The sequence below is a fragment of the Prionailurus viverrinus genome, unplaced genomic scaffold (assembly GCF_022837055.1).
Source record: "Prionailurus viverrinus isolate Anna unplaced genomic scaffold, UM_Priviv_1.0 scaffold_38, whole genome shotgun sequence".
Lineage (NCBI taxonomy): Eukaryota > Metazoa > Chordata > Mammalia > Carnivora > Felidae > Prionailurus > Prionailurus viverrinus.
In genome coordinates, this window is record NW_025927606.1 from 1,296,610 (window position 1) to 1,320,796 (window position 24,187).

Sequence of the window (24,187 nt, forward strand, 5' to 3'; positions counted from 1 at the left end):
GGCCCGTGTTTGAAAGGAAGCAAAGGGGTAGGGGACAAGAACCCTGGCCTTGGAGGAAAGACATGAAAATGGTTCCTAGAAACAGCCTCACACAGAAAAGGCCTACTTTCTGTTGCCTTTTTGAACATTTGCCTCGTGTCATTGCTGTCACTTGTGGGTCGCTTTCAGATGAGGAAACTGAGGCTCAGAGAGAGAGAGAGAGTTGCTCAGGCTGCCTGCCTGAGGCCACAGCTCTGGGTCTCCCTAGCACGAGAAAGTTTCCCAGATGGAGAGGCAGGCGGGGCTGAGCCCTAAACACACGGGCTCACTTGGGGGACAGAAGTCTGCTTCATCGGGAAGAAAGTCTGGCGGGGGAGGGGGGGACGGTGGGTTCCCAACAGGTCCTTAACACTCCGGAACATTTGCTGATCTTGCTCCGGGTTTTACCGCCATTATTGTGGGTTGCGGGTGCAGCTCTATTATTTTTTAACCTGTTCCTATATTTTTTTAAAACGTGACATCATCTCACACCTACGAAAGAGGCGCCAGCGCGGGGCAAGGGAGCTCTCCGTGTCCCCGCCATCAGCCCTCGGTCCCCGGCCACCAGACGGCCCAGAAGTGCTTGCCTGACAAGGGCTTCCCCTCAGGATCAGGACCCCGCATGGCACTCGGCGGCTGAGTATGTGGGGCTGGAGGGCTGCGCGTTCTTACCGTGACCGTGGGCTCGTCTTCTGCACAGGGCAGGGGGGTTATGCTGCAGACCGTCCCCCAGTTTGGGTATGTCCGATTGCTTCTTCATGGCTGATCTGACTGACGTGGGGTGACTGGCAGGAAGGCGCCCTGCTCAGCGCCTCCTGTCAGGTGGTCCAGCAGGGGAGCTCGTGGTCGCCTTCCACGTATCGATTCGTGTCGTTCTCCTGACAAACCCATGCTGCGGATTATTAGTCATGGTTTCTGGGTAAGGAAACCATGGCACAGAGAGGTTGAGTCATCTGCCCCAGGTCACACAGCCAGCAGGTAGCAGAGTGGGGACTGGAACCCAGAGTCCAGGCCCGTGTGTCTGAAGCTTGGGCAGCTGTCTCCTCGGCCGCGTTTGCCTCTAGACCCTGTGCTCCTGGGAGGAAGCAGAGTCTCCGTCAGTTCTTGTGTGAAGATTCTAGAAACTACGGTCACACAGCCAGCTGGTAGCAGGCACGTGTTCCCAAGCTCGGGGCTGGCCTCGGTCACCACCGTCTTCCTGTGCCGCGTGGGGCGAGCCCGCCTGCTTCTTGGCTTTCGGGGCCGCCCCGGACCTTTCTCCCGTCCTCCCTCCCACCTGCCACCCCTGTCTATCTCTGCTCCTGTGCTGCTCCCCGGCTCCACAGCCCCAGGGCTTTCCCTAGCAGCCCCAGAGGCCGGGCTGGGGGCGCTGCTGACCCCACCTCCAGGCAGACCTCAGGAGGTCCAGGATTCCTGAAGTGGACAAAGCATGTTCTGGAAGAAAGGAGAAGCAGGTTAGATGGGTTCAGACCCACCTGGGCACGTCTGTCTCCAGGAGAACCGAGCCCGTCCCTCCACACGTTCTGGGGGGGCTCAGGAAGGCTGCTCCCGGGAGCCCCCGGGGGCGGGGGAGGCCACTGACGAGATGCAAACCTCTGCAGAGGTCTCCCCCAGCCCACTCGGAGGGTGACAGGGAAGGGGCTGGCTGCTCTCTGCCTCCTGCAGCCCCCACAGTGAAGCCCCCGCCCACCCTGCCCCAGGCCCACACCCGTCTCCTGGCCGCCTCTGGTCCCAGGCGTGTGGCTCTGAGCGGGGCTCTGAGGCCACGAGAGTGAATCGCTTGTGGGGTTTGGGAGAGGGTTGTCCCGGAAATGTCCATGGGAGAAGCCCCTGGGGTGGGGAGGGAGAGACAGAGCAAGCCACAGAGAGAGGGAGAGAGACAGAGAGAGCAGAGGTGGGGGGAGACGGACTGAGAACAGAAGCAGGTGGAGCAAGAGCTGTACCCACAGGGATGCAGGGGAGCCAACTTGGAGCCGGTGTCTCGGGGACACCCGGAGACGGGACAAGGAGAAGGGCAGACGGGGCGGGCAGAGACGGTGGCAACCAGCCTCCCCCCGGGCACCGGGAGGGCACCTGACGCAGCAGGGGCTCCCGGTCTGGGGAGGGGAGCAGCCTACCTGGCTGTGTGTGCCCACCATCCCCAGACCCTCGTCCTGACCTGCCCGGGGAGCCAGTGGGCGCCTGGGTTGTGGGAGCGCAGAGAACACGGGCGGGTGTGTGTCCGCCCTTCGGGGGCTGTGTGCACTCGAGCGTGCATCCTGGCTGCCTTCCCTGTCCTCTTCCTGAGAGCCAACCTCCCCATCCCAGAGCCTGGCCCGGGGTGTCCCCGGATCCCCACCCAGGAGCCTCCCCCCAGGCCTTCAGACCCCCTCCCCCACCCAGAGCCTCCCTCCCGGAGCCTCCCTCCCATCTGAGTAGGTTGCTGGGTGGGCAGCAGGGCTTGGGGACAGAGGCTGGTGACTAGGGTGGTCCCGATGGCGCTGGCTGACTCCCACCTCCACGTGGGGGTGTCGGGGCTCAGGTCTGTGACAGCCTTTCTGAGCGGGCCTTTGGTGGCAGGTCGGACGGCCAGCTGGTCCCCATGCTCGCTCACGTCCTCCTGACCCCCCACGGCAACCCGCACAACCCCCTCACTGCTTCCCTCCATCCAGCCCCAGCCTCGGCCACGAGCACCTCGAAGTTATCTGAGTCTCTGATTCCAGCCCCAGTGGCTCCTGTCCCGGCTGAGAGCGGGTGGAGCCCTCGGGAAAGTCACTCGCGTCCCTGGGCCTCAGTCTCCTCATCTGTAAGAGACGCAGAGACTCTCCATGACACTTCCTCTGTTTTCTTGGTTTTGTACCACGCTCTCTGTGAAAACAAGGCAAACAGAAGCACGTGAGAATCCCAGCGCGGCCCCTGGGGCGCAGCGGACTCGTTGGCACCCGGCCCCGTCGCCCGCCAGGCTCCCAAGTCTCGTTTAGCCCATGTGAGAAAGAGGGACGGCGAGGTCCTTACCTCGGGGCGTCTGAGGGGCTCAGACCAGGCCCGTGAGGGCCCGCACCCCTGGCTGGCGAGCCCCCGCTCAGGACACAGGCGCCCCCTGCCGCCTGCCGGTTGTCATTCCCGCAGCGCTAGGCCCCCCGAGCCATCCCGGGGGAGCCGGTCGGCTCAGGGGAGGCCTGGAGAGGTTCCCAGGCCCTGGGGAGGCTCCCCAGTGGCACGCCGTCCTCTCCCCCCTAATCCTCTCGCCTTCCAGACAGAGCCCCGGAGACTTTGTTCTGCATGTGGTTTCTGGGGCGCTTCGGCCGAGCTGACGGAACGTGGAAATGCCGGCACGGTTCCCAGAAGCGCCTGGCTCCGCGCTGCCCTGGTCGCATCCGCCGACGGCCGAGACCAAAGCCGCCTCGCGCTTCTGACGTCTGACAGCGGGGCGCGTCGACAGCGGCGGGGGCCAGGCGGGCGTTCCTGCTGTCCGCGCCCCCTGGGACCTCGGCTGGCTCTGGGCTCCCTTTGAAGCTACTGGGAACTCGGCGCCCAGGGCGGCCCTCGGCGATCCCAGACAGGATGAGGCTCTCGGTCCCAAGGGCCTGCTCCAGGGGTGACGGGAACTTCCCGAGCCTGGTCTTGGCCGGGAGCACGGGGATCGAGTCAGGGCCACTCGACGGGTCCGGCCTCCCGTCTTCATCCACCCGTCCACGGATGTAGCATTTCCCCTGGTTTTCAGAGACGGCTCTGCCATCCGTCAAGCGGGATGTAATGCTATTTTGTGGGGTTGCTCTGACGTCCGGTGAGATATTCCAAGTAGAATGTCCGGACGTGGCAAATGCACACGATCGTCGTGACACGATAGGCGGTTCAGTGTTCCGAGTCTGGGGCCACAGGCCTCCTGAGTTCAAACCCAGGCTCCGCCGCCCATCGGCTCTGTGACGTCAGGCCAGTCCCTTAGCCTCTCTGGGCCTTGGTTTTCTCACCCGTAAAGGGCTATGGCCGTAGTACCCGCTTCATAGAGTTGTTGACATTTACCAAGCCTGGCATCTATTAAGCGCTCCGGGCTGCAAAAGTTCCAGGCATCACCTCTATAACCACTCCGTTTGTAAGGGGATAGAGCTTGTTCCTAAGAATGGACTCTTCTTTGAACCCAGAAGCTTCCAGCAAGTGCCCCATCACATCTTGTTGGCCCCAGATGGATCACGTGTCCATTCGGGGACCAGTCCTTCTGGCCAGAGGAATGAAATGCTATGTGTGTTTTAGGTCTGACTTACCTGGGCTGATTTCTCTGATAAGGACTGACACCTGAACCTTGGGGAAGGCTCGGCCCCTCCTCACCTGTGTCTATGTCACGACGAGGCAGGATGGAAGGGATCTGGGGACACCTCTGCAATGCTCACCACGCGTTCCCGGTACGTGGGGCTTTGTGCCAGGCCCTGGGGTCGCGGTGAACGGGACATTAACCCGTGCTCTGATGACCCTCACACTTGGCGGGAAGGGCAGAAAGCGAGCAGCCCTGTGCGGTGCTGTAATCGGGTGGGCACGGGCAGAGACAGCTGGTCTGGAGAGGGCGATGGCCAGGACAGTAGTTTTGGAGGCGAACATGAACTGAGACCTAGCCTCGGGAGGGGAGAGGGAGGGAGCGAGCTTCAGGCACAGAGAGGGTCATGATGGAAGGGCTGTGTTGGAGGGAGGCTCGTGTGTTCTGTGATTGATTCGCGACGTCTGGCATTGGGGGGAGGGGCTCTTGTGTTCTGTGATTGATTCGCGACCTCTGGCATGGGTACAGTTGGAGGCAGGTAAGCTGTGCGCGGAAAAGTGAATCTGCTTCAAGGGGACTGACGTTGCAGAGCAAATTAGGCCGTTATCCTAAAAACAAGAACACCAACACTCCACCAAAATCATGGACGTAAGCTCATTAGAAAAATCCGCTGTTTAAGAAAATCTGACGTATGATTGCATCTCTGAGCTCAGTCTCAGACCAATGTGTGCAGTTGTTTGTGCAATCTTCTACCGTTTTGCCACAGCAGGAGACAGCTCATATCCAGGGTCTGATCAGCCTGGGGGTTTAGAGGCTAGGAACTCTTGCTCCCCCAGGGGACGGCTCTTGGGGGGGGGGGACCCCATCTGTCCTGCTCTCCATGGAGACAACCGGGGCCTCTCCTGGGATAGGGGCTCCTCCCACAGCTTCTTCCACTCCCTTCCCTTCTCCCTGGACTCCCTAAATCTCCTGCCAACCAGGGGTCGGCCGCCTGCGACACCCGGCTCAGCGATTTCTAGAGTCCCTTTCTCCTGAGTTGGAGGTAAGGGCGGGAGGTGAAGGTCTCTGAGCAGCAACCTAATCAATCCCACCATTTTCCAAACCCAGACTGGACAATCTCTGACCGAGTCCTGCAAGGCTTGCCTCATTGTAATTCAGAGACCCAGCACCTTGTGAAAGTCTGTCTGTCTGTCTCTCTCTCTCTCTCTCTCTCTCTCTCTCCCTCCCCCCCCCCCCCCCACTATATTTTGCCATCTTTCCTACCAAACCCAAATTCTTTCTGCCTCCACCCTGACCTGGCCAGGCTGACTTTTCCTTAATGCTCAATTTCACCTGCCAATTTGCAGACAAGAGCCCCCCTATCCTGCGGGAGGAAAACAGGGCCCTCGGAGGCCCCCAGAGGCCCCCACCTTCTCCCAGAGAGCCCGATGCGCCACACAGGTTCCTCTCAGGGGCTGTTTGGAGAAGGCGCCTGGGATTTCCGAGCCCTGCTCCCAGGCAGGCAGGAGGAGCCTGCCTTTGCCCGCACTCCGGCATTTTCTAAGAGGCTTTTCTTATGGCGGTAATTGGAGCAGGCCTCCTCATTTCCCCAGGAACCAGCAGAGCAATTCAGAAAGGCTTTATTAGGTCAAAGAGAGAATGCCAGGCTTGTCTCATGTGCTGGCAGCCCCGTGCTCCCATAATGAGATGCAGGAAAATGGTCGGGCTCCAGCCGGCAGACACAGGGCTGTGATCAAAGCCTCATCCTCCCCAGACGAAGGCTGTGGCTGCATCTGGAGAAGCCGTGCCCCCGCTGTCACCTGGGGACAGCCTTCAGCTCTGGGCTGCCAGCCTCTCCCAGGAGCTGGCCCTCGCCCCGTCGCCGCCTGGAGGGGCCCCCCGCTGGCACCCGCGCTCGCCCCAGAGCCCATCTGGCCAGGCTGGAGGACGGATCTTGTGGACATTTCCAGGGCCCTTCTGCTTCTCGGTGCAGGGCCCGTGTGGTCCCCGAGGTGGCTGTCCCGGACGTGCACATCCACTGGGTGCTTGTGTGCAGCCTCTGCCTGATCTCGTCTGCCCCTCGGCACGGGGCCGAGCAGCGTGGGGGCCAGGTAGGGGCTGGAGGGGCTCCAGAAGGTGGGGGTGTCCCTCTGCGGGAGTAAGACAGGCTGCCCCTGGCCTTCCCCTCATTGGCTAATTAGGGGAAAATCCATTTTTACACGCTGTGTCTGGAGTTTTCCACTTCGTGCTCCAGGTTCATTGGGGTTGGAAGGAACAGAGAAATATCAAGTTGCCTTTTCCAGAATCCTGGTCGAGTCCCCAGGAAAGTGGTCGTAATCAATCAGAATTGTCACCCTGGGTCACTTAAGTGGGGAGGCTCCAACCTGAACGGGTCGGCTGGGGTTTTACAGAGCATTGTCCCAGTTTCTGAGCTGGAAGAGCCCGAGAGATTCCAGAAGGGCCTGGTGGAGGGAGCGGATTGGGAGCCCCGGCTTGGGGAGGACCAGCTGAGAGTGCTAGGTTCCCACCACTCCTGGTCTGTTTTCTGTCTGCACCGCAGAGACACAAGCCTCCGAGGTGGACTGAAATTCGGTGGTTATAAAGCACCATAGTTGGGTCCCCCCAAAGATGTGAGCAAGTCCTCACCGCCCCCCACGCCCTGTGCCTGTGAACGTGCCCTTTGGGCACATTGGGTCTTTGTAGATGTAACAAAGCTGAGATGAGCTGGGCCTGGACTAGAGTGGGTCCTAAGTCCCCTACAAGGAGAGGGACACTGGGTACAGACACACACCGAGGGACAATGGCCATGTAGAGACAGGCGCGGGCATCCGGGCGGTGCACCTACAAGCCCGGGAACGCTGAGGATGGCCGGCAGCACCTGGGGCTGGAAGAGGCAGGAAGGATCCTCCCTGAGAGTCTTTGAGAAGGAACCGGCCCCGGCAATACCCGGATCGCAGACTCCTGCTCCCAGAGCTGGGAGAGGACGTGTTTCCGTTGTTTTAAGCTCCCAGCTGGTGGCCCTGGGGCAGGACCCCTAGGAAAGGAGTAGGTGACGTGGGACCCACCCCCCGAGGCCCCATAACCGCAACCAGACCGTCCGCAGCCACGGGGCCCGTGCGTCTGTGGGGCGTCGGGGCACTGGCTCTACCTCCGGTCCTCGCCATCAACCGGGTTCCGCGTCCAGGCCTCGTCTAGGGTGTCCCCAGGCACACTGGTGGCCCCACGGCCTGTTCTTGCTGAAGACTCAGGCCGCTTTCTGCTGTGGGAGGCCGAGGGGCCGCACGATGCCGCCATGTGTCAGACGGGAGCCCTGGGAAACCAGGGGCAGGACCGCAGGAGAGGGAGAATGATGAGTGCTCCCCGAGCCCCTGTTATGTTCCCAGCGCGATCGCTTCTTTCTCCAATGCGCCTGGGGAAGAGGTCATCCTCACAGTTTGTTCTTTCTTTTTTTTTTTAATTAAAATTTTTTTTAACGTTTACTTATTGTATTATTGAGAGAGAGAGAGAGAGAGAGAGAGAGCATGAGTTGGGGAGGGGCAGAGAGAGAAGGAGACGCAGAATCCGAAGCGGGCTCCGGGCTCCGAGCTGTCGGCACAGAGCCCGACGCGGGGCTCGAACTCACGAACCGCGAGATCGTGACCTGAGCCGAAGGCGGACGCTCAACCGACGGAGCCACCCAGGCGCCCCGAACGTAGTTTTCCTGTAACGAAGGCTCCCAGGGCTCAGGGTAGATTTGGTCCCAGTTCCGGAGCTGAACCCCTCCTCACGGTCTCCACGAGCCCCAAGCCCTTGTCATGTGGCCCGTGTGAGCCAGGGGCTGAGACGTCCGTTTTATTTCATTTGAATTAATTTTAACGTGAACATAGATCCCCGATTCAGTTGTTAAGGAAACGCCAAAGCATGTTTGGGTCAACTTGGGGATATGAACCTACCTTTCCAAGTATAAATTTTATGAGCTCTAAATACAGATCAAGTATTTTAGGTGAAGGTTTAGCATCCAAATTAGGACGTGTTAAATTAGGACGTAAAATGATGCCAGGTTTTGTAGACTTAGTGTGAAATACGGAACGTGAAGTACGTTATTATATTTTTAACTTACGTTACATGTTGATGTTTCGGGTTAAAGAACGTATATTATTAAAATTAATGTTCGCCCCTCTTTTTTATTTGCATTTTTTTTTCCTTTTTAAAATACGGCAGCTAGAGAGCTTAGAAGTACCCTTGTACTTAGAAGCACCCTTATTTTGGGTGGGGGAGCAGTGCTGGTCCAGATGGCCAGACGGGGAGTTTGAAACCGATGTGCTGTCTGATTGTAACCAATCACAGGGCTCTGTGACCTTGGGAAAGTCCCAGGTCCATCTGAACTTCAGAGCCTCTGTAGGAAAGTGAGGAGGTTGGACCGGACCAGTGGTTTTAGAGAATTAGAGGGAGACGGAGTGGAGCTTTCAAAACCGCCAGATTAGATGACCTCATTTCCTTCCCACTGTGATTCAATGGTTGGGCTGAGGACTGGCTCACACCATTCCCACTCCAAGGCTGAGCAGATGACAGAACTTATGACAGGATTGCTGGGCACGGCTGTGCAGGTTGTTGACTGCACAAGAGAGCCTTTCTTGATTTGCATGGAGTTACTGTCAAGATTTCTCCACACAAATAGAATGCTATGTGCATAGCATTTATGCAATTTGAAAGCACTTGCCTATAATGTAGATGTTAGTAGAGTAAGAGCCTGCTGTTTCCTGGGGCCACCCAAGAATCTAGGGGGAAGGTCTGTAGGGTGAGGAATCAATTCACAGATGAGGAGGGAGTGTTGTTGCTGGATGGGGTGGGCCAAAGAGTGTATTCTTCATTCTACACTTATAGAGATATTTGAGCCTTTGCAATAGCAGCCTAAGGCTCTTCCAGAGTCCCCAGAACCGTCATCCCGGGGTGCTCAAAGCAAGTCCTACTGCTGCTGGCTGGGGGTTGCATGCAGTCGACCTCAGCCAGTATTTCATGAGTCTTCTAGTAGCCATAGGCCAGCCTCAAGAGGTGTGGTCTCCCCTCCCTGGGTGTAGGAGGACGGCTCACCCCAGCCCCTACATCTAGGGGGGACCGGGTGCCCTGTTGCTGCCCCAGGAACGAGGCAGAAATGATGTGGGCCATTCCGGGCCCCATGGTTAAGAACAATGTGCCTTCTCTACCTTCTCCTTTATTTGCTGGCGGGACAGGGAGCATCCCAGAGAGGAAACTGGATGCCCCCAGGGACATGGAGCCACGGGTAGAAGGAGCCTGGGTCCCTGAATGAGTGTGTGATGCCATGCTGATCCACCCTGGGTTACATCCAGAGTGAAAAATGGACTTTGGTTGTGTGATGCCGTGGAAATTCCAGAGCCTATTTGTTACGGCAGCTGGTGCGCTAACATGGTCCCAGGGGAGGGACGGGTCCTGTTTGTTACAGCAGCTGGTGCGCTGACTGATACGGTCCCGGGGGAGGGACGGGTCCTATTTGTTACGGCAGCTGGTGCCCTGGTTAATACAGTCCCGGGGGAGGGATGGGTCCTGTTTGTTACGGCAGCTGGTACGCTGGTTAATATGGTCCCGGGGGAGGGACGGGTCCTGTTTGTTACAGCAGCTGGTGCGCTGACTGATCCGGTCCCGGGGGAGGGACGGGTCCTGTTTGTTACGGTAGCTGGCGTGCTGACTGATCCGGTCCCGGGGGAGGGACGGGTCCTGTTTGTTACGGTAGCTGGTGCCCTGGTTAGTACAGTCCCGGGGGAGGGATGGGTCCTGTTTGTTACGGCAGCTGGTACGCTGGTTAATACGGTCCCGGGGGAGGGACGGGTCCTGTTTGTTACAGCAGCTGGTGCGCTGACTGATACGGTCCCGGGGGAGGGACGGGTCCTGTTTGTTACGGTAGCTGGCGCGCTGACTGATCCGGTCCCGGGGGAGGGACGGGTCCTGTTTGTTACGGCAGCTGGTGCCCTGGTTAGTACAGTCCCGGGGGAGGGATGGGTCCTGTTTGTTACGGCAGCTGGTACGCTGGGTAATACGGTCCCGGGGGAGGGACGGGTCCTGTTTGTTACAGCAGCTGGTGCGCTGACTGATACGGTCCCGGGGGAGGGACGGGTCCTGTTTGTTACGGCAGCTGGTGCGCTGACTGATACGGTCCCGGGGGAGGGACGGGTCCTGTTTGTTACGGTAGCTGGTGCGCTGACTGATCCGGTCCTGGGGGAGGGACGGGCCCTGTTTGTTACGGTAGCTGGCGCGCTGACTGATCTGGTCCCAGGGGAGGGACGGGTCCTGTTTGTTACGGTAGCTGGTGCGCTGACTGATACGGTCCCGGGGGAGGGACGGGTCCTCCCTTGCCCTCATGGACTGCACTTCCAGGCACAAGGGAATCGAGTGGGTGTGGCTCTGAGAACACATCCAGGTCCCCCCAGACTGGCCTGCCCTGCCCTGCAGAGCTTCCTTGTGGCCCGGGGAGCAGGAAAGCTCCTGGGCTTCCGGCCCCTGCTCCCCATGACACTGCAAGCCCTTCTCCACACGCGGATAATTACAAGCTGCTGGTCAGAGGCTGGCTGGGGGCCAAGGCATTTACATGGGAAAAAAGAAAATAAGGTTATAAGTCCCGAGCCATGGAAACCACCTAGAACTCCAGAGCTGTGTTGCCGAGCACTGTCCTTACGGAGTCTCAGAGGGACTGCTGGCCTCCAAAGTCCGGGATGACCACCCTCCCTCGGCCTTGAGGCTCCTCTCTCCCCGCGGGCCCTCGTTTGGCACAAGAAGGGAGCACGGAAGATGCTGGGGGTTTCTGGACTCTTCCCAGCATGCGCGTGGGAGTCCGGAGGGGGGCGGGGAAGGAAAGGGGACAGGGCAGGGCCAGAGGGAGGGTCCCCAAGGGCCACCGTGGCAGCCAGCCTGGTAGGGGGCTCCCGGGGGCCTCTCTCCCCCCCGCCAGCACCGCCGTCCCCATGGGGGTGTAGCTGTGGCCGACGGCGACACGAAGAGAGCTGTCACATATCACCACAGCGGGCATATCGGTTGTGGAGCGCGAGTCCAGGGTGGGAGGGTCACTCTGCGGGGCCCAGTGACTCGCCCGGGTACGTGCTTAGCAGGTGACGGAGTCGGGGGGTCTTTGGACTCGGCGGCCCGTGCTGCGCGGAAAGGAGACAGAAACGTCTTCTCGTTGAATTGGAGAAGCGTATTCTGGCACCGAGGAACCCTGATGCCTACGATGCGCAGCGCGTGGAGAACACGGCCGCCGCCTGTGAGCCTCCACCCTGTCCCATGCTGGCGGCTCCCGGCCGAGCCCCAGCGCCCGCCGCAGGAGAGGCGGCTGGCATGCCCAGGCTAGGGACGCCCGAACCCCCGTGAGGCTTCCCCAGCCCTCAGCCTGTGCCAGGTGCACGGGCTCCCATCCATTCGCTCACGGCCCTCTTTCTGTTTCTGTCTCTTCAGCGAGACGCGATTTTCATGGGATTGGAATAAATACACCGAACGACCTCGAGGTTTTACCATCCGGTGAGCACGCGCTGAACGTACAAAGCAAGAGAAAACCAAAACCAGACCCAAATCGTGTGTCTTTCAGAGCCCCCGGGTCTGGGGGTTGTAGCCCGGTGGGGGGTTTCGTGCCGCCTTCCGTGCTGGCCTTCCCCGCGTCCAAGGTGCGACCGGATCCCCTTTGCTCCCGGAGATGGGCAGTTTCCCTTCTAAAGGAGGTTTTGAGTTACAAGAAGTCGAGTAAAAGAAACATAGGGAAGCAAACAAGTGTGCGTGGCACGCAGAAACCGTACCAGGGAGGGTTCCCCTTGAGGGACCTAGATTTAGGGAGCACAGGTAGAGCCCAGCCCCCACTCTGGCACAGAGGGAGACACGGACACGCCTGTCAGCCCCGTCACGCGCAGGAAATCAGAGCTGACCCGCGCACGGTCCTTACCGCGTGCAGGCGTTCTCCAGGCGCCCTACCCGCGCTGACGTCTCTCATCCTCACGGTGACGGTGAGGAAGGTGCTTTACGATTGTCCCATTTTGCAGGGGAGGAGCCTGGGAGGTCACAGGTGACACAACCGGCCAGGGCTGCCTGCCTAACAGGTGGGCGCTTAGCCATCACCCCGGGGCTGGCACCTGTCGGTGGGGGGACACGCAGGCGTCGGTGTCCGGGCTCGGGCGGGGAAGCCGAAGAGGGTGTAGACACGCGGGTGGACAGACACGTGTAGTAGCGATGTGCCCAGATATCTAGATCCCGCCGTGGGATATACAGATGGACGGAGGGATGCATGGATGGAAAGAGGGACAGGTTTATCACCAGGTGTTGGCTGTGGGGGCCGAGCACGGCCACTGACGGCAGGCTAGGCGGCCGGGGAGGACGGCGATGAGCAGGCCGGGGTCCCGTGGGCTTGGGCGCAGCTGTGGTCCTCAGGCGGCAGACGGGAAGGACGATCCGGAGGGAAGGCAGAGCCCGCGCCTGTCTGGAGTCTCCTTCGGGGAAGACCTACATCCTTTTATGAAGACCTTGCTACTGATTAAGCCGGGCCCACCCACGGTAATCTCCCTTAGAGTGACTCAAAACAAACGGGTGAGGGACTTCACTCACATCTGCAAAACCTCTTGCAGCTGCAACCCCACCAGCGTTTGGTGAATCATCAGGAGAAGGTGTGGACGTCCAGGTCCGTCCCGGACTCTGCAGACACCATCTGGGACGGTTGCTTCTGGCCCCAGACCCGTGGGCCTCTGTGGCTGGCGGCAAAGCCTGTCCCCTGTCTCGGGGCCACAGGGCGGCTTCCACACAGAGTTTCGCTCAGAAGCATTCATTCTTTATGGCGCCCTCACTGACCACCTCTGGGCGCGGGGCCCTGGGCTGGCGAGAAGGAGGAGGCACGGTGGCCTCGTGTCCGAGCACCGTCCGCTCTGCGCCTGGGCCCATCAGTCCCCGCCTTCCGAGGGGTCCTTCGGGAAGGTCCTTCCTCCTGGGGTGATTTTCCAGCTCTTCGGTCAAGAGCTAGGCCACGTTTAGAAACCGTGCTTTAAACGTGCACTAAGTTTTTACCGGAGTAGGATGTACATACGGAAAAGCGCGACACCCAGGGATGGGTACCAGGTGGGCACCCCCGCGATACCAGCTCCCAGGAGAAGGCACGGAACGTGGCCCTGCCCCCACAGTCCCCCAGAGTTCCTGCTCCGTCCCGTTCCCACAACGACCCCTCCCAGGACCGCCGTGCTGACCCCGTCACCGCAGTGGTTTTGTCTGATTCGGGCTTTATGGCCACAGAGTCGTATCGCGTGCGTGCCTCTGTGCCCGGCTTCTCTTGATCGTTATCACGTTTGTGGGTCTGTGGCTGTCGGATTTCGAGTTCGTTGCTGTGGAATATTCCATGGTGAGAATACATCCTGAGTCGCCTCTCCGTCTTCCCATCGGTGGGCACTGGGTAGGGCAGCCGCGAACATTCTGGCGTGCGTCTTCTGGTCGGGGCGGCCCAGAAGTGGCCCCGCTGGGCCGCGGGGCGGGGTGTGCGTTCATCTGCAGTGGCCTCTGGGGACCGTCACGGCTCCCACAGCTTCACCACCTCGTTGCTCTGAGGACCGGCCTGCCCGTCGCTACGAACAGGCAGTTCTAAGAGGATTTTTCCTTTGCAGCTTTTAATAGCCGTGAAATTCCTGGCGACATGACATGTGCTCCAGAGGGGATGAAAAGAGAGCCGTGTGGGTTCTTGTGCAAATAAATAGCCCGTCCTCGGAGCGGGAGGCGGGCTGTTCCTCACACGGCCAGTCTCTGTTCCGCGTTTCCATCCCTGTTTCTGTCTTTGGACGAAACGCGGGACCCTGTCGATCCCGCCACATTTATATCACTTTTATCCATTTCTGCGATCCCCGGGCTTCCTGGGCTCCAGCCAAGTGTCCACGGGTCAGCCTGGCGCACGCGGGGTGGCCTCTGTCCGGTGTCCTGCTCGCAAGCCGAGGGCGGTGCGGGGCCGCCGGGCCACCCGCCAGGGGCGAGCCCAGCTTTCTCCACAATGAAGCCGACCCTCCCTTTTTATTTGTTTAAAATTGTATTTATTTTAAAAATTGGTTTATTTTTTAAAGTTTATTTATTTTGAGAGAGAGAGAGAGAGAGAGAGAGAGAGCGCGCGCGCATGCGCACAAGAGGGGGAGGGGCAGAGAAAGAGGATGACAGAGGATCTGAAGCCGGCTCACTGCTGACAGCAGAGACCCTGACGCGGGGCTCGAACCCACGAACTGTGAGCTCACGACCTGAGCCGAAATTGCTCAACTGACTGAGCCACCCAGGCGCCCCGATGCTCCCCCTTTTTTTTTTCATTTTTTTTTAACATTTATTTATTTTTGAGACAGAGAGAGACAGAGCATGAACGGGGGAGGGTCAGAGAGAGAGGGAGACACAGAATTCGAAGCAGGCTCCAGGCTCCGAGCTGTCAGCACAGAGCCTGATACGGGGCTCGAACCCATGGACTGTGAGATCGTGACCTGAGCCGAAGTCGGACGCTTAACCGACCGAGCCGCCCAGGCGCCCCATCGATGCCCCCCTTTTGAAGAGAAGCCCTGGACTGTGGTACACAGCGCACGTGGGCGAGGGGGCGGGGGCGGGGGCCGCACGGATGACAGTCCGTGAGCCGAGCCAGCAGACCTGCTCAGGACGGCCCCCAGGCCCCTGTGCCCCCCTGCCCGGGGCACTCACTCTCCTCGCTCCCAGCAGCACCGTGAGGTCATCCGGGTTTGAAACGCGCACAACAGAGTCGTGGAGTATTTACTCTTCTCCGTCTGGCTCCTTTGTCAGGGTCCCGTCGGGAGACACGGTCGCGTGGGTGTGGGTTGTGACCGTACACGCTCACGTTCATCCATCGTCCGGACACGCCCCGATTTACCTCTCGGTCCCGCCTTGGCTTCCAGTTGGGGGCTGTTAGCGTCAGCACCAAAGTGAACATTCTAGAACATGCCTTTTGGGGAACACGCGGGCGCAGGCCCACGAGAGCAGTCGGTGCAGGCGGGCAGCGGCCGCAGCTGCTCTCAGCCCCGAGGTCGGTGCGCCCTGTGAGCCAAGAGATTTCTGGATTGCTTGCCCTGTCCTTCCAGGGTCCCGGGGGAGGTTTTTCCCTCTGAGTTTCCTGAACCGAGGGCTTCTAATCCCGCGAGGATCCCAGGAGGAGAGGGTCTGGGGGAGTCTCTCACGTGCATGGGGAGTTAGGGTTTCAAACGACCCGATGATCCGCCTCCCGTTATCTCTGTGGTCGCTCACCCCACAGCCCAGTTATCTCTGCAATCAAATTCCTGCCTCTGAAGTGGGGCTGGGACTTTGATCTTCCCTTTTGGGAAGATCTGAGCTCCCGGGACGCCCTGGTGTCCGGACCAGGCAGGGAGATGACTCAGGTCCCGGCGGGCTCCCTGGGGAAGTGGGCAGGGCAGCTGGCTGGGAGTCGGCTCTGTGCTCTGGCCTTCTGAACCCGGGACTCTGTCACAGGGCATCTTCCTTCTCCGAGTGCTGAGGGGGGAGGCAGTGAGGGACAGCCTGGGCTTTTGGGGGGGCACCTCACATGTCCCCAGCCCATGGTTCCCCCCACGGTGCACTGGGTGTGGTGCCAGGGGCTGGGGACAGGGACAGGACAGACCTCCCCCACCGTGTGAAGTCTGCAGGGCTGAAATGGAAGAAACAGGGCACCGGAATGTGCTCATTGATGATGCGCTGAGGACCTTGGAGTGGGCAGAGTTCCAAGAGGGGACCCACACGGCACTGCCATAACGAAGTCGGTCCCAGGGACTCCGGCAAAATCAAACACTCCTGGTCACCAAAACACCCCTTTAAGAAAGCAAAAAGACACGCCCCAGACTGGGAGAAAATATTCCAAACACACATATCTGATAAAGGACTCATACCTACAATATATAAAGAGCTCCCACCAATCAATAAGAAAAAGACAAATAAACGTGGGGCAAGAGCCCAGAGCTACCACTTCTGTAAAGAAGCTCTGAAATGCTCAGGAAGCACGTGAGATGCTCCCAGGCGTCATTATGCACCAGAGAAACGTGAGTTACAGTCACAGCGGGACCCAGCTCAGGCCCAGCAGAGTATCGAGGATTGCGGGCGTCGCCGTCTGGAATGTCCCGAAAGCTCCCCAACACTGCCTGCGGGGTCTAAACTCATTCCTCAATTCCCCTCTGGGCCACGTGCCCGAGAGAAGCGCGTGCACGGGTCCCCAGAAGACTGGTAAAAGGATGTCCATGCGGCTTTACTGGTGAGACCCCACACTGGAGATGACCCAGTGTCCAGCCGGGCGGATGGGGAAGCCAGCGGAGGGATGTGCAGACATTGAAAGACCGCCAGCAACGGAGAAGACTGGAGCATTTACAGAGGCCACCGTGCAAATGAATCTCCAAGACCTCATGGAGCATGGCTATGTCCAGTGTGCCCCGGCAGTGACCCCGGGAGGACGCCCCCCCGCCCCCCGAGCCGCAGGTCCTACAACGGCTTGTGCCGGCTCTGATGGAACCTTTGCTGTGCCCAGGCCTGGCCACTGGGGGGATTTGTGCCCTCGTCCACGGGAGCTTGCCCACCTCGAGCTGAACGTGGACACCGCTGGTTTGGGGAAAGGAAAAAAGCCCTAAGAGGTCGGTCTGCCCTTGTCCCCATGGTCCCAACCAGGAAGCACATACGAGGAAGCCCGTCCAGCAGCCTGTCTCCCGTGAGTGCCTGACCAGAGTTCCCAGGCCCATGCTCTCGGTCTCTGCACTGCCTTGACCTTTGAGTTTTCCGGGCAGGGGATCAGGGCGGACAGCTGGCCCAGGCCCTGGGTGGGAAGAGCCCCGGGACCCTTGAGGGTGGACGCCCCAAGTCCCCAGGAGGCAGAGGTGGGGCTTCCCAGGGCGCTCAGCAGGGTGACCACGCTGGCACACGGAGGCTGGGCACGGGGCCGAGAACACCGGGCTGGGCGTCCTGGGAGCTGCCCTCCCGTTTGCCAGCCCTGCCCGTCACACCTGAGCCCTGGTAAGAGCGATGGTGATAATGACGTGCACACCAGCCACTGGGCTCACTGTGCCCACCCAGCAAGTACTAAGGGGTCCAAATGCCGGGAGACTCTGTGTGGTTTCCTAGTTAAAGGCATTCGTTCCCAGCTTGCTGCTTATCTTATCGGCTGTGTGACCTTGGATGAGACAGCAACCTCTCTGCACCTTGGCGTCCTCATCTGCAAAACAGGGATAAAGAGAGCCCCAAACGCCCTCATGCAACAGGTGCACCGGCCGCGTCCGAGGGGCCGGCTGAGGCAGCCCCGCTGCGCGCCAGCCCGCGAGGCTGAAGTGAGACCCGTACACTTAGCCGAGAGCCTGGCCGCAGGGACGGCGCCCCGGTGTCCCCTTCCGCGCTCCTTGCCGTCAGGAAACATCGCCCGTCGGAGCAGACAGACGCGCGGGAGAAAACAGCAGCAAAGGTTCAGCCCACAACACTTGCTTGCGCACAGGTCAGTCCTGGGGCGGCACCCGGGGCGTCACCGCTGGAAACGTGCCGGAACCCGGGGGACGGGGCTCCTCCCGGCCTCGGCAGGCTGCACCGGCGGCTCTCGCTTCCCTCCCACTGTCTGTGTGGGCCCTTTGCTCAGAGCCCGCAGGCCCTGCTGAGTCTCCGGGGGTCAGATAAAGAGGCTCAGAGTTCTCTCTTTGGATAAAAAGGTGCTGACTGTTCGCATAGCTGAGCCGAAGGAGCTGGTCTTTTAAAGGTATGTTTATGGACTGGTTCCAGAACTTGTCTCATGGGCCAAGCGGCAGCTTGGATTCCTGCGTGTTCTTTGAGCATCGTTTCCGTGCCAGGCACAGAGCAAGGCATGTGGGTCACGCAGCAATGACGCCCGTGGCTGCGTGCCACGGGACCTCCCTGGTCCTCCCGGGGCGAGACACAGACAGATGCAGAGGGACGGCGGAAGGGGCTGCAGGAGACGCTTCCAGACCCCGTGGCCGCGTCACCTGGATTCACCCACAGTCCCGTGTTCGGCCACCTGAAATCAAGGTTCTCCTTCTCGGATTTCCCACTCTGGGAAAGTTGCGGGACTTGTTCTGGCTGAGGGGGTGGCCCCTGGGCAGGACGGCCCCGTGGGGGTTCAGACAGCTGTAAAAACATGGGGGATGGGGAGCTTCCTCCTGGGGTCCCTGATGGGGATGTGCATGCACAACCCGCCTTGTGCACCCTCCCCCAGCACACCCTCCTGAACCTCGTGGGGGCACGCCCTTCCCAGCATGTGGCTCCAGGACCCCATCCGGGTCCTTCCGCCGGGCATCGGGAAGATGTGCCCTCCCCTCCAGCCAGGCTCACTTGCAGCCCTGCTTCAGTGATGACATATGCCTCTTCAGCAGCAAGGAATAAGGAAGGCCCCTCCCCTCCTGGCCACCCCCTTCGGGGCTCAACGCAGAGCGCCCACCGGCTGGAACTCGCCTCAGTCACCTCTGTCTTCAGCATCTCCTTGCTCCAAATTCCCACAGCGCTTTGCAAATCTCGCCCGGTGACATTCCTATTTGTGTGTGCCTGTCTTCTCTTGCTCGGATCAGTGCAGTAGCCTCTAAGCCACGCTCCCTGCCTCTACGGCACTAACAGTGATCTTCCTAAGGAGTAAGCCTAATTGTTTCACTCCCTCGCTTAATAATCATTGCTTCCCAGGCGCCCTGTTACCTACAGGACAGAGTCCCAATTTCCCGACGAGATATCCAAGGCTCTCCCAGGCCATACAGCCCACCTCTCAGCCCCACCTCGAACCTGCCTGGATTTAGGTTGTCTCTTCCACCTGGAAAACATCCTGCTCCTTCCTCTGTGCCAGTGGTTCCCCACTAGGGGTAACTTTGCTCCCAGGGAACATTCAGCACCATCTGGAGACATTTCTCGTTGTCAGCAGTTGGCGGTATGGGTGCTCCTGGTCAAAGCTAGGGGGTGCAGTTGTACGATGCACAGGACAGACCCCGTGGCAAGAAGCATGTGGCCCCAAATGTCAGCCATGCTGAGGTCAGGTCGAGGAGCCCCGCCCGAAGTCCCTCAGATGTCACGTGTCCGTGGTGAAGTCCCGTCAGATCCCCAGGCGTCAATGCTCCTGTCCCCTCTGCCCAGGCCAGCCAGCTCTTCCGTGGTCTCACCCACAGCTCTCCGGCAGCCCTTGGGGGGACGGCCTGTCTCCCTGCCTGGCCCGGAGCTCCCCGAGGGCAGGGACTGTGTCCTCATTAGCATCACCATGGGTTAACCTGGGGCTGGGGGCTCCAGGGAGCTTTGAAAATATTGTTTGGTTGGAACTGAAGATTCAACTTACCCCTCTCATTAGAAGTAGGATTTTGGGGGCGCCTGGGTGGCTCCGTTGGTTGAGCCACGGACTTCGGCTCAGGTCATGATCTCACGGTGCGTGGGTTCGAGCCCCGCGTCGGGCTCTGTGCTGACAGCTCGGGGCCTGGAGCCTGCTTCGGATTCTGTGTCTCCCTCTCTCTCCCCCTCCCCTGCTTGCACTGTCTCTCTCTCTTTTTCTCAAAAATAAACAACAAAAAAAAGAAGAAATAGGATTTTGGTCTGGGATCCAGGCAGGAGTGTCAGGGGAACAGGAGCCCCTGGAATTGTAACACAGGGAGGTGGTCAAGGGCAGAGACTCAGGGCTCAAATCCTGGCTCCTCCACTAACTTGCTGTGTGACCTTGGGCCGCCCGCTTAACTTCTCTGTGCCTTCGTTGTCTCATCTGTGAAGTGGAGATAGATGACTGCACTCACCTGGGGTAGATTTAAAACACATGTGATATTCTGGCCACCCGGAAGTCTCACCGAGACCACGGGTAAAGACCCCGGGGAAGGAGGTGACCACGAGCCCCTCCAGTCCCGGGTCTTAGTCTCGCCAGCCCCGGGGGCCAGACAGGTGAGTGAGCGCCCAGCCCCCGCCCAGCTGGACCTGGCCGAGACCGCTGGCCGCCAGGATAGCGGGCGACCGTACGGAAGTGTCGCTATTGTGCTGGGGTTCTGACTGCGTGCGGTAGGTAAAAAGGAGGTGCATCCGCGCGGGCAAGTCCTGAGCGCCATCCCCGACATGAGCAAGGGCTTAGGGAACGCTAAGTATTGTCGTTCATTCGTTCGACATTTTCACGGAGTCCCACGCGTGCCAGGCACGACTCTGGCCTCTGGGGACAGGCCCTCACGGAGCTTACGGCCGGGACAGGAGCAGGCAGCAGCCGGCACACAGGTCACCGGTGTGGCTTCTCGGTGCCGCTCTGGGGGTGGTGTCGGTGCCCCCCGCTGGGAGGTCACGGGGCCACGGTCACTTGTGAGCACAGGTCCTCAGATGAGCAGCCTCAGTCCCGTGCCCCTGGCAGCTCGGGGCCCCGACCTTGCCGGCCCCTGTCCTCAGCTGTGCCGGGAAGACAGTGGTGGCTGCTGGGAACCCAGGTCACGAGGGGCAGTCCTGGGGCTTCCTGCTGTAGCCCCACCCTAGTGCCTGAGGAGTGCTGGCCCCACTCCAGCCGTGCCTCAGTTTCCCCTCCTGGGCAGGGGCCGTCGTGGTACAAGTGGCCTCCTGGGGGGTCGTGAGGACTCAGGGAGGTGGTCCTGGAGACGCCCTGGGCCCGAGGCGAAGGCCTTTGTGCTAGCATTTCATCTCTCTGGGCGAGGCGGATGAGATCAGCCCCTTTTGTTTCTAGGAAACTCACAGACAACTGGCTCTAATAAAACCAGGCAGCTGGGCGCAGGCGGGCAGGAAGTGGGGAGGACCCGGGCTCCTCCCGCAGGCCCCGGAAGCCGGTCACGCCAGGGCCCTAGGAGCCCCCTCCCAAGGACGCGGGGCCAGGGCCCTAGGAGCCCCCTCCCGAGGACGCGGGGCCAGGGCCCTAGGAGCCCCCTCCCGAGGATGCGGGGCCAGGCGTCTTCCCCGCCCGAGGTGGTCAGCAGCGTCCCGGGCGCGGGGTCCCGGGGCCCCGGGGACGAGGGAGCATGTGCGGCCCCTCTCCCGCCCCTGGCTCTGCCCCTTTCCTCTTCTCCGCAGCCAGCTGTTGACATTGTGAGAAATTGCTCCCTAAGGCAGTTTGGAAATATGAAAGGACGCACTTCAGCAGCAATAAATCACGCTTTCTGTCCTCGATCCTGCGGGGGACGCTATGGATTAGACCGTTTTCTGGGGATTAAGTGAACCTGATGACAGGCGGGGTCTGAAGCTCCTGCGGTCAAGCCGTGCTGACAGACCGCCACGGTCACGGCCTTACGTGGGCACCTTTCCCTGCAGGGCTGCCGAGGACACGTGGATGCTGTTGTTGGACGTGGCTCGCAGCATCCAGGAGCCTCTAGCTGTGCTGGGGACGTTCCCCGCCGAGAACCTGGAGAGAACAGAGCTTGGGAGCCCTGCCCTTTGCTGGTGCCCGGGGCGGCCGGGCTCTAAGGTGAGCGGGTCAGGGCGGAGCCCAGCCTCCCTCCGTCACGCGGAGAGCCCAGCACGCGGGGCGCTAGGGTCCAGTGGTTACCCCAGGCGAGCGGGGCTGGTCCGGCACACGAGAATACCCTCTTTTTTTTTTTTTTTTTAAATTTTTTTTTTCAACATTTATTTTTATTTTTGGGACAGAGAGAGACAGAGCATGAACGGGGGAGAGGCAGAGAGAGGGAGACACAGAATCGGAAACAGGCTCCAGGCTCTGAGCCATCAGCCCAGAGCCTGACGCGGGGCTCGAACTCACGGACCGCGAGATCGTGACCTGGCTGAAGTCGGACGCTTAACCGACTGCGCCACCCAGGCACCCCGTGAGAATACCCTCTTTAACGGAGTGAAGCAGAAAACACCAGAAGGCCATCTTGGTACGGCCGGAAAACACGTTTCAAGAATTTGACAACAGCTCATGATGAAAACTCTCGCTTTGGGAAGGAGGAAGACTTTCTGAACCGGAGAAAGGCTCACGGATCAATGGATGCCTGCAGCTTGCGGTTCACTTCACAGCAGAGGCTGGGGCGCCTGGGGGCTCCGTCCTTGAGGCATCCGACTCGGGCTCAGGTCACGATCTCGCGGTCCGTGGGTTCAGGCCCCGCGTCGGGCTCTGTGCTGACGGCTCGGAGCCCGGAGCCTGCCTCGGATTCTGCGTCTCCCCCTCCCTCTGCCCCTCCCCTGCTCGCGCAAGTGCGCTCGCTCTCTCTGAAAACGAAATAAACATTAACGACAACAATAGAAAGCAACCAACAGCACAGGCTGACTGTGTCCCTGACAGGGGCCGAGACAGGGGTGCCCGCCACCCCGCCCCTTGCACACCGCGGTCTGCCCCCCGAGGGCACGGCGGGTGCGGGGAGGCATCACCAGGAGGGAGCCGCCGGAAAGAAGGAAGAACATGTGGTTACGACTGTAAATGTAGAAGTTTCTAAGGAGGTCACCGAAGAACTCCTGGAAGCAGTAAGTGAACGTAGCAAGGCAGCAAATACTAGATCGCTTTACGACAAAATTGAGTCACGTCTTCTATAATCGATAGCTGGAAAATAAAAACCTAAAAGCACCGTGTCAAATTGTATCAAAACCATCACCTATTTCGGGGCAAGCGAATCCGTAATGCTGATGGACGGTTTGCTGATGAACAGCGACAACGACCTAAGGAAACGGCGTGCTACCCCACGTTATGGCCCAGAAGACTCACCGTTTTTAAGATGCCAGCCTTCCCCAAACTGATCTACGGATTTAACGTCATCTTAATAAAATCTCAACAGCCTTAAAAAAACAAACACAAAAACAACCCTGGCCAGCCGACGTGAGAACCACCACGGAGATGGAAAGAACTGAAGGGAGCAAACACACATTGGGAAAACAAGGATAAAGTGGGAGGGCTTACGTGACCCGATCTCAAGCCTTCTGATAAAGCCGTGGCAATTGGGACGGCATGGCTGTGACTCACGGGCAGACGTGGGGACCAGTGGAACGGGGCAGAGAGCCATGAACTGAACCGCACGTGCGTGGTCAAGTGATTCAGGGGAAGGGGAGTCGTTTCCTGGAATGGGTGTCCACCGGGCCCCGTGCCGTTCAGCAGAAGCACGATGCGAGCCGCACACGTGATTTAAAGTTCCCGGCGGCCATCCTAAAAAGGTGAAAGGAAATGGGTAGAATTAATTTTAATAATGTAGTCTGTTTAAGCCAGTATACCCACAACGTTGTCATTTCAGCGTACAATCAGTAAAATCACCAGTGAGGCATTTTACTTTGTTTCTCGGCTCCAGGTGTCTGAGATGTGTTGTGTATTCTTAACGGATAGCGCGTCTTGATTCGGACTAGCCACGTTTTAAGCGTGCAGCTGGCACCTGTGGCCAGCGGCTCCAAGTTTGGACATCGTGGGTGACAGACAAAAATGCACGTTGAACGTTAACTCACACCATTCACAAAATTAAACCGAAATGCATTACGTACCTAAACATGCCAGCCAAAACGACGAAATTCCAAGGGGAAAGCATAGGAGAAGATCTTCGTAACCTTGGGTAGTCAAAGGTCTCTTAGATAAAAACCCAAAGAATGTAAACTGTACAAGAAAAACATTGATATTTTAATGTTAAGCAAAATTTAAAACTCAGGTTCTTCAAAAGACACCATAGGAAAATGGGAAAGGCCACTGTGGTCACTGGTAGGAAGAAAATATTCATGACGCGTGCATCGGACGAAGGACCGTTATCCAGTATATTAAAAGCAAAACAAAACAAAAATGTGTTACGCTGGACAATCATTCAATCCTACGAAAAGATGGGGAAAATGTTAGAAGATACTTCGGACAAAAAGATGCACGAATGGTCGTCAAGCACACTGAAGACGCTTGACCACACGAGTCCTCAGGGGAACGCAAGTTAGAGCCACAGGGAGCTACACACCCGTTCGAGTGGCTAAATTAAAGACCAGACAATACCAAGTGCTGACGAGGAGTAGGGCGACTGGAATTTCTGTTGCTGGTGAGAACGTACCATCATACACTCACTGTGGACAACAGTTTTGTAGATTCTTCTAGAACCAAACATACATTTACTGTAT

The 24,187-nt window shown here is 59.2% G+C and overlaps 1 long non-coding RNA gene across 2 annotated transcripts in view; it reads left to right on the plus strand.

The window, feature by feature from the left end:
* The window catches only part of LOC125158832 (uncharacterized), a 60,503-nt gene that overhangs the window by 31,669 nt on the left and 4,647 nt on the right, over window positions 1-24,187 (plus strand). For both annotated transcript variants that reach the window (XR_007149537.1, XR_007149538.1), the window contains exon 2: window positions 21,434-21,587. This is a non-coding gene — a long non-coding RNA (uncharacterized LOC125158832). The remainder of the gene's footprint in view (window positions 1-21,433; window positions 21,588-24,187) is intronic.